The sequence below is a fragment of the Dama dama genome, chromosome 13 (genome assembly GCF_033118175.1).
Source record: "Dama dama isolate Ldn47 chromosome 13, ASM3311817v1, whole genome shotgun sequence".
Classification (NCBI taxonomy): domain Eukaryota; kingdom Metazoa; phylum Chordata; class Mammalia; order Artiodactyla; family Cervidae; genus Dama; species Dama dama.
The window spans coordinates 69,342,958-69,357,010 of NC_083693.1; the positions used below are offsets into that span (position 1 = coordinate 69,342,958).

Here is a 14,053-nt window from a genome sequence, read left to right on the forward strand (position 1 = left end):
TCAAGACTGTACAGGTCCTACTGATGCAAACCTATAACCTGTAACTAACTTATAACTCAGTAGATCAAATTCAGAAAGACAATAAGTACAAGTGAGATAGGAGAGCTTGAGAAGCTAAGAAGAAAAATTACATTTCTTAGCATAAGAAAAGGTCAGGCACTTTGCAACTTTTTCTGTCTAGTGAAGGATCCTGAGTGTTGGGGTCCCAGGTTCATCAGAAAACTTGCCAGGAGACAGAGGTATCATCAGGAAGAGTCTCAAGAAGGGCAGACCATGTGACTATTTGAGCGATGGCTAAGACTGGACTTTGTCTCCTCTGTTAGCGTGACTGTCTCCTCTTTACTTTGTTGCTAACCTTGTGTTAATCTTGACATGTAGACTACAACATCCAATAGCTTTTTGCTAGTTGTGCTCTGGGGAACGAGATCTGTGTAGTGCTGCAGAGCGAGGGACCAAGGGATGTGGTTAGGAGGTAGAGGTAAGTGGAATGATGGGGAAACAGCAAGGGGAAAAAAGAGATCATAGGAAAGTAGGCATCCAGTGCTCTTGACTCAGAAAGACATAGAAAGATTGGAGGAGATGGGAAGGCTTCACAGAGTCTGGGGGCCGGGCGGTGGGGGGGAGGGCTCAAGGATGGCATGTAGCCTAAAGGAGCAGGGCTGAGAGGGCCATGCAACCCACCTCCAGGAAACTGACCTAAAGGGCTCTTCATGGACCAGCTCAGCAGACCTTCAGTTCCACAAAGGAACTGGGGGCTGACCAGTGAGTCTTTGCTTGCATTGTAGCCCCAAGGCTCCCTGGAGGCCAGTGCTGGCCATATCTCAGCCTCTTCCCAGTCTATCAGCACTTTGGTCATCCACCCTCTCTTCTTTGGTTCTCTGCTTACACACCAGACCCTTTCCAGCTGAATCTGTTGTGGTCTCTGAATCTAGGTAGGCATGCAACAGAGCAGAAGACAAGAACATGCTGAAGCTTTCATGCTGATGGTAAATTGGGGGAAGAAATATCCAGAAAAAGGCAACATGGTTTCCACAAACTTAGGGAAGTAACTGCTGGAGGAGGGAATGGCTACCCACTCCAGTATTCTTGCCTGGAGAATCCCATGGACAGAGGAGCCTGGCAGGCCACAGGCCATGTGGTTGCAAAGAGTTGGACATGACTGAGCGACTAAACACACACACACACACACCCTAACAACAGGCTGAGTGCCACACACTCTGAGACATGCATTCATTCATTCATCCTAACCCCTCCACTCCTTCGGTCCTCACCCGTCCCCTCTGCAAACCGACTCAGAGCCTGCGCATTTCAGTCGGACCTGACATCTCAATGGATTTGTTTCTCTGGGGCTCTTTCCTCCTTCACCCCTAAATCTCCATCTGTCCCTTTCCTCCTCTCTTTTCCTTCCCGACGGCAGTTTTTTTTATTTCAGAAGAAAACTTATGAAAATAGTTGAAACATGCACTACAAAGCGAAACCTTATTTTTTTTTTTTTTTAACATTTGGCGGAGAGCTTCTCCCCACCACCCCCCAAAAAAGGGAGCCATGTCAAAGACACTGCCTCCCCCCTTTGACATTCATGCAGTGCTCAGAGTCAGCTGGGGTCTCGGCTCTGACAAATTTGCATCTCTTTGAATGTGACGCTTGAAAAAAGCCGGAGCCGCTAGATTAAATTTTTTTTTTTTTCCGTCGAGAAAATGAGAAAAGCCTCTATCTCTCTGCAGAGTCTACTGGGAAGATCTTTATTCTGATTCTTGTTAGAATTGTTTATCACCCTGACAGGCCAGACTCGGACGAGATAAAGGCTGCGCTCCATCACGGGGCCTGACAGTGGTAGGACATGCAGAAAAATGAAAGGAGCAGGAGAAAATATTATTAATAGATGCCGACTTGCTTTGCCTGCATGGCACGTCAGGGAAGGGAGAGGGGAGCCATGGCTTGATTGCAGGCCTATGAAGTTCTGTCCAAAAAAGAAGCTATTTTTCATTAAGTGATAGAAGGGCCTTTTTCATGTTCTTTCCTGAGGAGCTGATAACTTATGCGGTTTATTCTAACCCTGCTGATTTCTGTCAGGGGAAGAAAACTCCTGGAAGATGGCTCCGACTTGTCCTTTTCAGGAAAGGAGGCTGGTTTGACAGACACACCAGCCAGGCCGGGGGGCCTGGGCTGGACAGGCTGAAGGTCCTGGGTGTGTTGGGTGAGTCTAGGATGGATAGGGAAGGGAAAGAAAGGCTAAACTCAAAGTGCTTTCAGCCTGGAAGGGGGCTCTCTCTGTCTTGTAAATATAGGGCTTTGGCATGGAGGGTCTGTGTATGGATTCTCTTCCTGAAAATGCACACTGGTACTCATCTATGAGGCTCCCCTCCCAGTCACATGGCTATTAGCTGTTGTATGAAGAATCTCCCCCAGTGGCTCAGCAGGTGAAGAACCTGCCTGCAATCCCGGAGACACGGGAGATGCAAGTCCGGCCTCAGGGTGGGGAAAATCCCCTGGAGGAGGGTATGGCAACCCACTCCGGTATTCTTGCCTAGAGAATCCCATGGACACTGGGCTAAGCGTCCAGTGTCACAAAGGGTCATACGTGACTGAGTGACTGAGTGAGCTGCAAGAGGCAGCTCAGGCCACTATAACAGAGTACCACAGGCTGCGGGCCTTGGGAAACAGGCTTATTGTGTGCTTTTATTTATTGTCTCACGGCTCTGGGGGCTGGAAGTCTGAAACCCAGGTGTCAGCAGTGTTGGTTTCTCTGAAGGCCTCTCTCCTTGGCTTCCAGACAGCTACCTTCTCCCTGTGTGCTCACATTGTCTTTTCCACGTGTGCGCACGCCCTATGTCTCTTCCTCTTCTAATATGACGCTACTCTTATTGGATAGGGCCGCATTCTCACAACCTCATCAGCTTTCAGTTCAGTTCAGTCGCTCAGTCGTGTCCGACTCTTTGCGACCTCATTAGCCTTAATCCCCTCCTTAAAGACCCTGGCTCCAAATCTAGTCACCTTTTGAAACAGTGAGAGTTATGGGGCTTCCCAGGTGGCTCAGTGATAAGGAATCTGCCTGCCGATGCAGGAGATGCAAGAGACTCTGGGTCAGGAAGATCCCTGGGTCACGAAGATCCCCTGGAGGATGGCATGGAAACCCACCCCCGTACCCTTCCCTGGGAAATCCCGTGGACAGAGGAGCCTGGTGGGTTCTAATCCGTGAGATCGCAAAGAATGGACATGACAGAGTGACTAAACGACAACAGGACTTCAATATACAGATTTGAGTATATTGTGCATGTTCAATATACAACTGAGTCCATAACAACTACACAGCGACTGCGTCTGTTTTAGTTTGGTGGATTCAGGCGGCAGAATCTGTGCAGGACATGATACCCATGCAGTCTTTAGTGTCCTTAAGGAAATACTTTCTTTTAGGTAATGGAGTTTCTACAGATCTCTGTGCTGACAGGCACCTGGGCACCAAGGGGAGGAAAGCTGGCCCCTGACTGACTTCCGGGGGAAAGCTGGCCTCTGACTTCCGGAGGAAAGCACTGCCTCCCGGATGAAGCAGCCGAGCTGGGAGGAGATGCTGACACAGGGCTCTGGGAGGTGAGGCACCCAGTGCCTGAACGGGGCAGCTGAGTGCCCCAGGGCAAGTGACGTAAGACTCTGTGCCTATGCTTTCTCTCCCGTAGAAATGACGGCATTTCTACTGCTGCCCAAACTGAATGAGGTCTGAATGAGATGAGGAACATGCAGACGATCTCACTTAGGCTCCCCTGATAGCTCAGTTGGTAAAGAATCTCCCTGCAGTGTGGGAGACCTGGATTCGATCCCTGGGTTGGGAAGATCCTCTGGAAAAGGGAACGGCTACCCACTCCAGTATTCTAGCCTGCAGAATTCCATGGACTGTATAGTCCATGGGCTCACAAAGAGTCAGACACGACTGAGTGACTTTCACTTTCACTTAGGCTGGAGGGCTATCCAAGCATAAGGGTTGGTTATGATCGCTGAAGGATGATCCTGTGGCAGTTGTTCCCTCCTGTGGATTCCTGTGAGTCTGGGCTTGTGATTGTCCAGTTATATACTAGAAAAGTTCTGTCCCCCTGCCCCTGGTTGAGGGAGCAGTTGAGTTTCCTTTGTAAGCTGAGCTCTGACCCTGAATTTCTTCTCTCATTCACCTGACAGCCGGAAGCCTGGCCGAGGGCTCTGTGAAGGTTCAGCTGGAACATCTCATCAACACCAGGGAACTGCTGGAATCTTTTAAGTTTTACAGTTTTCCGTGGAGGCTGGGGAAACAAACTTGGTTAAAGTGGAGGTGAGTGATGCGATCGATATGTCTCTGATGGGGACAAAGCCATGAGATGAGTCATATATATTGGTAGAAACCATTTCAGCCCTTGTTGACATAGCACCTACTGGATGAGAAAGGGAATCAAAAAGAACTGAAGGATCACATGTGTGAAGGATCCCAGTAAGAGAGATTACAGGGCTGCAGGGCTTACAGAAATCTCTTGCTCATTCTTCAAGCAACAGGCTAAAATCACCTTCTCAATGATGTCTTCCTTAATGTTCCCAGCATAGGAGAATGTCTCCAGCATAGATATCATGGTACAATGGAGCCATGTTTTTACTGATCTCTGTATCTTTTATCCTTGATTCTCACACTGGACCATTGGAGACTCTGCAGAACCCAGGGCTTTGTCTGACATTGAAATGGCATTTTTGAACAGAACCACAGAAAATAAGCACTCCATGAATTCCAAATACATTGAAAATGAATCCTAAATCTTTGGGATGAAAGAGTCATATCAACACAGAGCAGAGGTTAAAATTTGAGAAATTAATTTTGGAAAAACAGTTTAAGATCTTAGAGTTAAGTTATGTTTCTTTTATTATAACACACACATAAGCCATGCTAAGCACTAGAGTGGTGGGTGTGGAAAAGAGTGGCATGAGAAGGCATGGGAGGTATGAGTTCAGACCAGAGGAAGCTTCCCTCTAGGGAAATGTAGCCCTGCAGACTTACTCTATCTGTTATCCCTGAGAAATTCAAGGGGGAGGATGAAGTGAGGAATAGAAGGACAGAAGACTAAGGAACTGAGCCTTTGAGCCACAAAAGTGGAGATATAAAGGGTGAATGGGGTTAATTTTGGTCCTCAAGGGGGTAAGAATCTTCTAGGAAGAAAAAAATATGTAAGCAAAGACTAGGAGGTGCCAGAGTGAACATTGGACTTGATGTTAGAAGACAGGTATTTCAATTGTGGCTTTACCTCTTGTTTAGTGCAGCTCACTTGGGCTATCTGCCTGAAGATTCCTTATCTGTGCAATGAAGGTGGCCAAGTAAGCAAGTGAAGAATTTCTTCCCAGCTTATTGAGTTGCATGATCCACGAGTTGTCTTCCTTGGATGGTTTGTCTGCTAACAACAGATTAATTTCCTTCAGACACTTTGTGGTTTAGTGAAAAGAGCTTTGGAGTTGGGGCTGTGGCTACTTTCTGATTGTGACTTTTGTTTCCTTACTTTTGGCCACTTCTGTTCCACTCAAACAATGTGAATATGACACTCACTGGAACCAGACTTTGGGTAACCTGGATACATCTGGGAGTGAAAAGGCATGCTACTCACAATTATGTTCACATAACAGATTCCAGTTGAAAAGAAGAGCTATGCTGGGCAAACTAGGACATGGGATAATCCTAGCTGCACACCACACTGAACATTTAAAAATAGAGCTGAGAAAGAAGATTCCATTTCTTCTCTCAGAGAGCCTACAGTACAGTTGGAGAGATGGGCATATTTATTCTCCTATTTATTAATTTGCTGGATATTTACTTATCCTCTCAAAGCCTCAGTTTATGCATTTCTAAATTGGGACTGATACTTATTTAACCCTCATAAGATTGTTCTGGATTCTAAAGGATACTATTAAAGACAAAAAATGTAAAACTTTATGCAGCATCGTGCAATGTTAGCATGCAACATATACTTTTTTTATTTTTTAGGGCAGCATTTGGCATGAAGAAGATGGTCAATAAGCATTTGCTGAGGGAGTGAATAAGTAAAAGTTTGCAGCTGCTGTTATAATTGTCTGCAATGGGACAGGTTCTGTCCTGGGTCCTGATACCATTTTTATGACAAGGTTTAACATGTATTGTGGTATAGACAAGGGAAGCCTCAATGGCTCAGTGGGTAAATAATCTGCCTGTAATGCAGGAGACACAGGAGACATGGGTTTGATCCCTGGGTGGGGAAGATCCCCTGGAGAAGGAAATGGCAGCCTACTCCAGTATTCTTGCCTGAGAAATCCCATGGACAGAGGAGCCTGGTAAGCTCCTGTCATGGCTACAATCATGGCAAAGAGATGAGGAAATAATGGAAACAGTGACAGACTTTATTTTCTTGGGCTCCAAAATCACTGCAGACAGTGACTTCAGCCACGAAATTAAAAGATACATGCTCCTTGGAAGAAAAGCTATGACCAACCTACACAGCATATTAAAAAGTAGAGACATTGCTTTGCCAACAAAGGTCCATATAGTCAAAGCAATTGTTTTTCCAGTTGTCATGTATGGATGTGAGAATTGGACCAAAAAGAAGGCTGCTGAGTTCCGAAGGATTGATGCTTCTCAACTGTCATTTGGCAAAGACTCTTGAGAGTCCCTTGGACTGCAAGGAGATCAAACCAATCAATTCTAAAGAAGTCAGTCCTGAATATTCATTGGAAAGACTGATGCTAAAGCTGAAGCTCCGATACTTTGGCCACCTGGTGCAAAGAACTGAATCGTTAGAAAAGACCCTGATTCTGGGAAAGAGTGAAGGCAGGAGGAGAAGGGGATGACAGATGATGAGATGGTTGGATGGCATCAAGGACTCAATGAACATGAGTTTCAGCAAGCTCCGGGAGATGGTAAAGAACAGGGAAGCCTGGCATGCTGCAGTCCACGGGGTTACAAAGAGTTAGACACGACTGAATGACTAAACAACAACTATATTATAAATGTTCTTTAATGCATGGCTACAGTGTTCTCTAAGGAGCCCCAAACCTCATAAATTATGTGCTTGTTTAAATTTTGTAGACCTTAGTTAGAATAAATTAAACTACCTAAACAAGTACGACCCCAAATATAATGGCTCACATATGATAACCTCCACGGTAAGTCTATCTTTGTGGTTGGCAAGCAACTTTCCTCCATGTTGTGACTCAGGAGCCCACGTCCATTTTATCTGGTGGTGTCACCGTCTAATAGTGTCTTGCTGTCATCTGCATCCAGAAACCAGGAGAATGAGGTAAACCAAATGTTTCTTAAAAAAAAAAAATCCATGGAAGTGGTGACCCCCACCACTTTGGTTTATTCCACAGGTAAGAACTAGCCTCATGGTTACATCTCAGAAAAGGAGATGTGGAAGAGCTAAGCGCAGAGGAAGCAAACGAAACTGACTTTTCATGACCAGCTGTCTCTCTGTTCCATAATGTGTGTGTATTGGTTTAAAATTGCTGAGATGACAAACATTTAAAAAATAATTTTAATAATAATTATTACATTTCCTGGAGTGTCACAAGATCTCCCAGTTGTTTTTCAGTTTAGGTGTCCCTTATGTGTAATTTTTCTTCCTGGTAGAAGGAAATAATATTTTTGAGGGTTTATTATTTATTATAGTTTATGTATTTATTTTTGGCTGCACTGGGTCTTTGTTACTCTGTTCAGGCTTTCTCCAGTTGCAGTGAGTGGGGGCTACTCTTCATTGCAGTGTGCAAGCCTCTCATTGCAGTGGCTTTTCTTGTTGTGGAGCACAGACTCTAGGCACATGGGCTTCAGTATTTGCAGCACAAGGGCTCAGTAGGTGTAGTGCGTGGGCTTTAGTTGCCCATGCCATGTGCAGTCTTCCAGGACCAGGGACAGAACCCATGTCCCCTGCATTGTCAGATGGAGTCTTATCCACTGTATCACCAGGGAAGCTCAGGACTTATTACTGTGAACCTCAATTTTGCTCCTCAATTCACATACAATCATTTCATGTTCCTCACAGTAACTCCATAAAATATGTTCTGTATATGTCCTTCGTAGATAAGATCATTGAGACCTACCGAAGTTCTTTAACATTTCCAAGGTCTCAGAGCAGTGGGATTGCAATCAGAGGACTTGAGTCCAAGTTTGCCTGAAGCCAAAGTCTGTGCACTACTCATCCCATGACCTGCCACCTGATGGGATCCAGAAGGGTCTTCATCAACAAGAGGCCATGAAATTTCCTGCAGAGCAAGGACACTGGGGATGTACATGTCGTGACATGTACACGTGTCATGCTGAAGTTTTCCATATTCAAAGCACAAGGAAGTCTTCATTTCTAAACTAAAATGTGCTTATTTTCAGTGTTTTCAAAATATGTAGCTTTTGTAGTTGATATTAAAAAATATCTGTGCTAGGGACATGAGTAAGAGAAATGCTTTCCTACTGGAAGGGAAAGTAATAAACAGGGCACCACAACAGCAGTCTGAAGCCCCTATACTAACCCTACCAAGGGGGACAGCAGAGTGGCCGGGGTTTGCAGAGTGGATAGTGAGTGGTGGAAGACTCGGTCTTTGGCAGCTCCAGCCACTATTGCCACAAGCTGAAATAGGCCCATTGTTGTCACATCTCCCAGTTTTTCAAGGGAAGCTGTGAACCTAAATGCAAGATTCCAGTTTTAAATATTGGATCAAAAAGGGGTGGGGGGAAGTAAGGTTGAACAAGTCACAGCCAAGGGCTGAATTCAGCACCTGGGACAGCGGGAGTACAACCTCCACTTCTGGGGACCCTGGGCTGTAGGTCCACACTGCAGGATTTCACTCAGCATTTCAGCCCCTGCTCTTTGTGCTACAGACAAAGCCCTAGCATTGCCAAGGACGTGCATTTCTCCAGTGCCTGTTTGGCACATCACAAGAAAATAAGGGACATGTCTAACTGCCCAGGTTCAGCCAAACCAAAGGACAAAGGCAGCAAGGTTCTCCCTGGACCCCGGGGGGAAACCACAGCTCTCCCAGGCAGACGATATGGAAGTTCCCATCTCTGTGTAATTAGGATCAGCAAAGAAACTCAGACATGTGCCCCTTCTGTGTTGGCAACTGATATGACAGAACTACATGAGGTGCAAAATGCAGGCTCTGTGTGTGCGTGTGTGTATGTGGTGTGGGTATATACTGCTGCCCAAGTTTCAGAGTGATTTCTGACTTGAAGTCGATGAGATGGGATATTATGTCTTTTTTTTTTTTTAACGTAACCAACAACAAACTTTGCTTGGTGTAAATTTAGCAGGGATGAGAGTTTGCCAAGGTGCAGTATGTTATTGTTGAGCTACTGTTTTGACAAAATAGTATGTATGTGTGGTTGCGTCTGCGAGTATAAAGGAGACAAGCAAAAAAATATATAGCTATATATATATATATATAATTTTAAGGAAATGAATGCAATAAACAAGGGACAGGGATTTCAGATTAGAAAGAAGCTGGTGAAGCTCTACTTTTGTCACAAGTCTCCGGGGAAGTTTATTTGTGAAGAGACATCCAAATTTCCAGTTAATTCTTAAAATAATCATCCAGCAAATAGCTCTGGAACCTGCTCTGTACTGGCACTGTGGTAGCCCTGACCATGTCAAGGTGCATAAGATGGATCCTTGTGCTCCAGGACCCCACAGTCCATGGGAGACAGCCCTGCAGATCTACAGGGAACTGCCGTGCAATTCCAGAAGTAACCAGAGTGGCCAGCGATTTTATTATTCTAATTCATGCAAAGCTGTTCGAGCAGGATCTGGCATGTAGCAGCACACACAATAAGTTAATAGGCACAGGGCAAGGTGTTTTGCACTAACGTTTCTTATTCTCATAACAACCTCAGATTAGACTGTATTATAAAGGAGGCAAAGCTTAGCAAGAGACAATATTGCAGAGTGATTAAAAGATCAAAGCCCAGCTCAGCCACTTACTACCTTGGTCATTTTACTTAATCTTATTGTTCTCCAGTGTGCTTGTCTATGATTTAGAGCTTGCAATAAAGCTATTGTAGTCATTAGTTTTGTTGCATAACCATCCACAACCGAACTCAGTAGCTTAAATCACAACTGATTATTATGGCTTGTGCGTCTGTGGTTTCGCTAAGGTCTGGCTGATCTAGGTTGGGCTCAACCGAGTGATCCAACTTCAGCTGCAGCATCAGCTCCATGTCTTATTCTCATTGTGGGTCTATGGTTAGGTGAGATGGCTCTGATACACATGTCTTTCCTCTTCCTTGGGCAAATGGTCTTGCTAAGGCTGGTTTTTCTGGCAATGGCAGAGATATACAAGAACAGGCTTTGTCTTACAAGTGTTTTCGACGGCTTCAATCACATCACAATGGTTGATGATCCCTTGGTCAAATCAAGCCTCATGACCACGGCAGAGTCATTCAGTGAAAAAGTGGACACTGTCTCTTGGACATGGCACTGGGGGATCAATACATAGTTCTGAGCAATAATCGAATCTACCAAGCTATCTATAAATTTGAGAATTACATGAAAAAAGCTAAGTAACACGCTTAATGAAACTTTAGTATGCAGTGAAGGATTGATGAAACTAGACAACTGATCACTGATAATTCTTTTATTTATTTTATGGATGATCCAGTTGAGGCTCAGAGAGATTAGGTAACTCATCTGGGGTCACATAGTGGTAAGCAAAGTGCCATAATTCAAACTCAGATTTTCCAAGTCTCTTTCTTTTTGATGGAAACTTATTGACCTTACTGGAGGAGGAAAGGGCAACCCACTCCAGTATCCTTGCCTGGAAAATCCCATGGGCAGAGTTGCCTGGTGGGCTACAGTCCACGGGATCAAACAGGGTTGGACATAACTGAACAGCTGGGCACACAGGCACATGGACCTGTCTGGCACTAGGAATAGGTTTTTAAGGACCCCCCAAAAGCAAGGCATGCATTACAAATATCTGCGTTGGCTCTATTTAGGAAGACAAATCTCAGACCTTGAGAATTCAGAGTGTAAACCTAGATGGACAAAGATCCGTGCCAGAGAATAAGAGCAGGAAGATAAATAACAACAGCAACAACTACCTCGCCCTGAGGTCCCTGTGTTCCATCTCCAGGATTAGGAGACTGCGCCTTCAGGTGGAGCGGATCTTCCCTCTGCTCTGCCTGCTCATAGGTCAGCAGTCTGGCCCATTGGATGGAACTGGGAAATACCTGCTGGCTGCTAAAGCTCTCCCTTCTGTGTTCAATCAGACTGGGAAGGAAGAGACTTTCTCTAGATCTCTTCATTTGCTAAGATTCATTTTCCCCCTCTGATCTTTTCCTCCCCTGAGGATCTTGAATTTATAAGTATTGAATTTTTTAGAACTCTCTGAAAAAGTACTACATTAAATGCAGAAAAGGGTGATAAGTTCCCAGGGCACTTTGTACTGCTCTTTATCACAGCCCTTAAACGTTGGTTTATAGGATGTCCTCAAGTGTTGGAGTCCACCTTCTGCCCTCTGGCCATTCTGTCCCCTCAGTCCCTAGAAGACAAATTCCTCATACCTTAACCAGGCCAGACGCTCAGAAAATATTGGTTTGAATGAGTGAATGATGGATGAAAACAAATGTGATGAATGAATGAATGAGTCAATCAATTATACATCAGTGAATACATGAGTGGATGAAAGAGTAAGTGGTTAGGTGAGGACATGGGTGGCTGGATAGATGTCAAGGGGGTGCCCATGAAAGAGTGAGTGATGAAATGATATATTAAAGTATTCATCCTTGGGACTTCCCTGGTGGTCCAGTGGCTAAGACTCTGCACTCCCAATGTAGAGGGCACAGGTTCAATCCCTGGTCAGGGAAACAGATCCCACGTGCTGCAACTAAGAGTTTGAATGCTATAGCTAAATATTCTGCATGCTGCAACTAAAGGATACCTCATGTTGCAAGAAAAATAGAAGATCCCGCATGCTGCAAGACCCCAGCACAGCCAAATTAATTAATTAGCTAATTTTTAAAAAGTATTCATCCTCTCTGAAGTCCCCTTTATAACTGGCCTTTGTCAGCCACCACATCTTGGTCAAGCAGACCAGGTTAATTACATTCATTTCGTCCACTTTATCTCGGAACTTGAGGGAGGGAGGAATTCATGCATTCTAACAACATAGAAGAAGATGGTTTGAGGCATGAGATCTTGAGGAGACTGACTTGATTACAGCAGTTCACTCCCTGGACATGAGTGAATTGTCCAGAAACTACCTAAGAAATCATCAACTTGCATTTTATTCCCACATGGCATTCTGGATGCCTAAGGAAACTTGGCAGGTTGGTGAACCATGTCAAGCTCCACCAAGCAGCAAAGGACTCTACACCAGTTCATGGACACCCTGAGAACCTAGGACCCACTGCCATATTTACTGTATTATAGGTCCTCATGAAATGTCTAAAAGAGGAATAGGTGAATGAGTTCACATGTCAGAGAATGCATAGGTGAGACAGTCAATTAATGAATGAAATGAGTCAGTGGAAAGGTAAATAAATAATGAACAAATATGCCAAGAAACTGAAGTCTTGCTTGTCTTGTTTTGCTTTTGATTCATGAAGAGGGGGAGATGCTGGAGTGGTTTAAGCAAGTAGAAGATATCACCACATTGTTTTAAAAATGGGAAAGGCATAAAAAAGAAAAATTGTTTAGTCTTAATATTTGGAATTTTCCATATACTTAAAGGGGAACATTCCAATCTGCCTACATTTTGCATTTCCTCAATAGACTGAATTTGTAATAGTAGTTATATCTTTAATAGAGTGAAATAAGAATTTAAATCACTTTGAATTATTTGGAATTGCTAATGGTTCCCTGCAGTGAAGGGAACTTGAAGTGAGACTGACTTTATAGATGGTTTGAAAGGATGACCCTGACAACAGGCTGGGAGGTAGGAGCAAATGGGTGGTATGGGGGCCTCCCATTGAAGGATATAATGGTGATCACAGCTTAGTGATGATGAGAATCTGAGTGAAAGTCATTGCAGGGGGATTCACAGGCATATACCTGGGCGTGGGTGACTTGATGAGATTTACTGACATACCGGATGTGGGAAGCATGGGGAAGAGAACAGAAATAACTAACATATGATGTCATCACTGGTAACTCATCTTCCTTCTCAGGTCTGTGGAAAAAGGAGAGTGACATCAATCCAGACATGAAATGTGAGCTCTGCTCCCAGTGCCACTGACCGAACATATGAGTGTCCCATGGCTAGACTGTCCCAAGTCAGCCTGTACTTTCCTAAGGCTCCTCATAGAAGGGCCAGGGATATTCTAATCTGGATATCTCTTAACGGTCTCAAATGTACCTAGAACCTCTTGATGATCTGAAATAGATTGTAAAATGGAAGTATAGTAATTCTCCCCAGTTCAGTTCAGTTCAGTTGCTCAGTCGTGTCCGACTCTTTGCGACCCCATGAACCGCAGCACGCCAGGCCTCCCTGTCCATCACCAACTCTGAGAGGTTACTCAAACTCATGCCCATCGAGTCGGTGATGCCATCCAGCCATCTCATCCTCTGTCGTCCCCTTCTCCTCCTGCCCCCAATCCCTCCCAGCATCAGGGTCTTTGCCAATGAGTCAACTCTTCCCATGAGGTGGCCAAAGTTATTGGAGTTTCAGCTTCAGCATCAGTCCGTCCAGTGAACACCCAGGACTGATCTCCTTTAGGATGGACTGGTTGGATCTCCTTGCAGTTCCAGGGACTCTCAAGAGTCTTCTCCAACACCACAGTTCAAAAGCATCAATTTTTCAGGGCTCAGCTTTCTTCACAGTCCAACTCGCACATCCATACATGACCACTGGAAAAACCATAGCCTTGACCAAACAGACCTTTGTTGGCAAAGTAATGTCTCTGCTTTTTAATATGCTGTCTAGGTTGCTCATAACTTTCCTTCCAAGGAGTAAGCATCTTTTAATTTCATGACTGCAGTCACCATCCACAGTGATTTTTGTAATTTTCCTACATACGAACAAATTCTATTCTGAGAGCACATTGGTAAGTCCAGTTTGTATGTAAGTTCAACAAAGATAGCCTAGGTATCCAACTAGT

At 44.6% G+C, this 14,053-nt stretch overlaps 1 non-coding gene across 1 annotated transcript; it reads left to right on the forward strand.

The window, feature by feature from the left end:
• The first annotated feature begins 11,748 nt into the window (after positions 1 to 11,748).
• On the forward strand, positions 11,749 to 11,821 carry TRNAG-CCC (transfer RNA glycine (anticodon CCC)). Its single transcript has one exon. It is a non-coding gene; the product is annotated as a tRNA-Gly (tRNA).
• Positions 11,822 to 14,053: the final 2,232 nt, after the last annotated feature.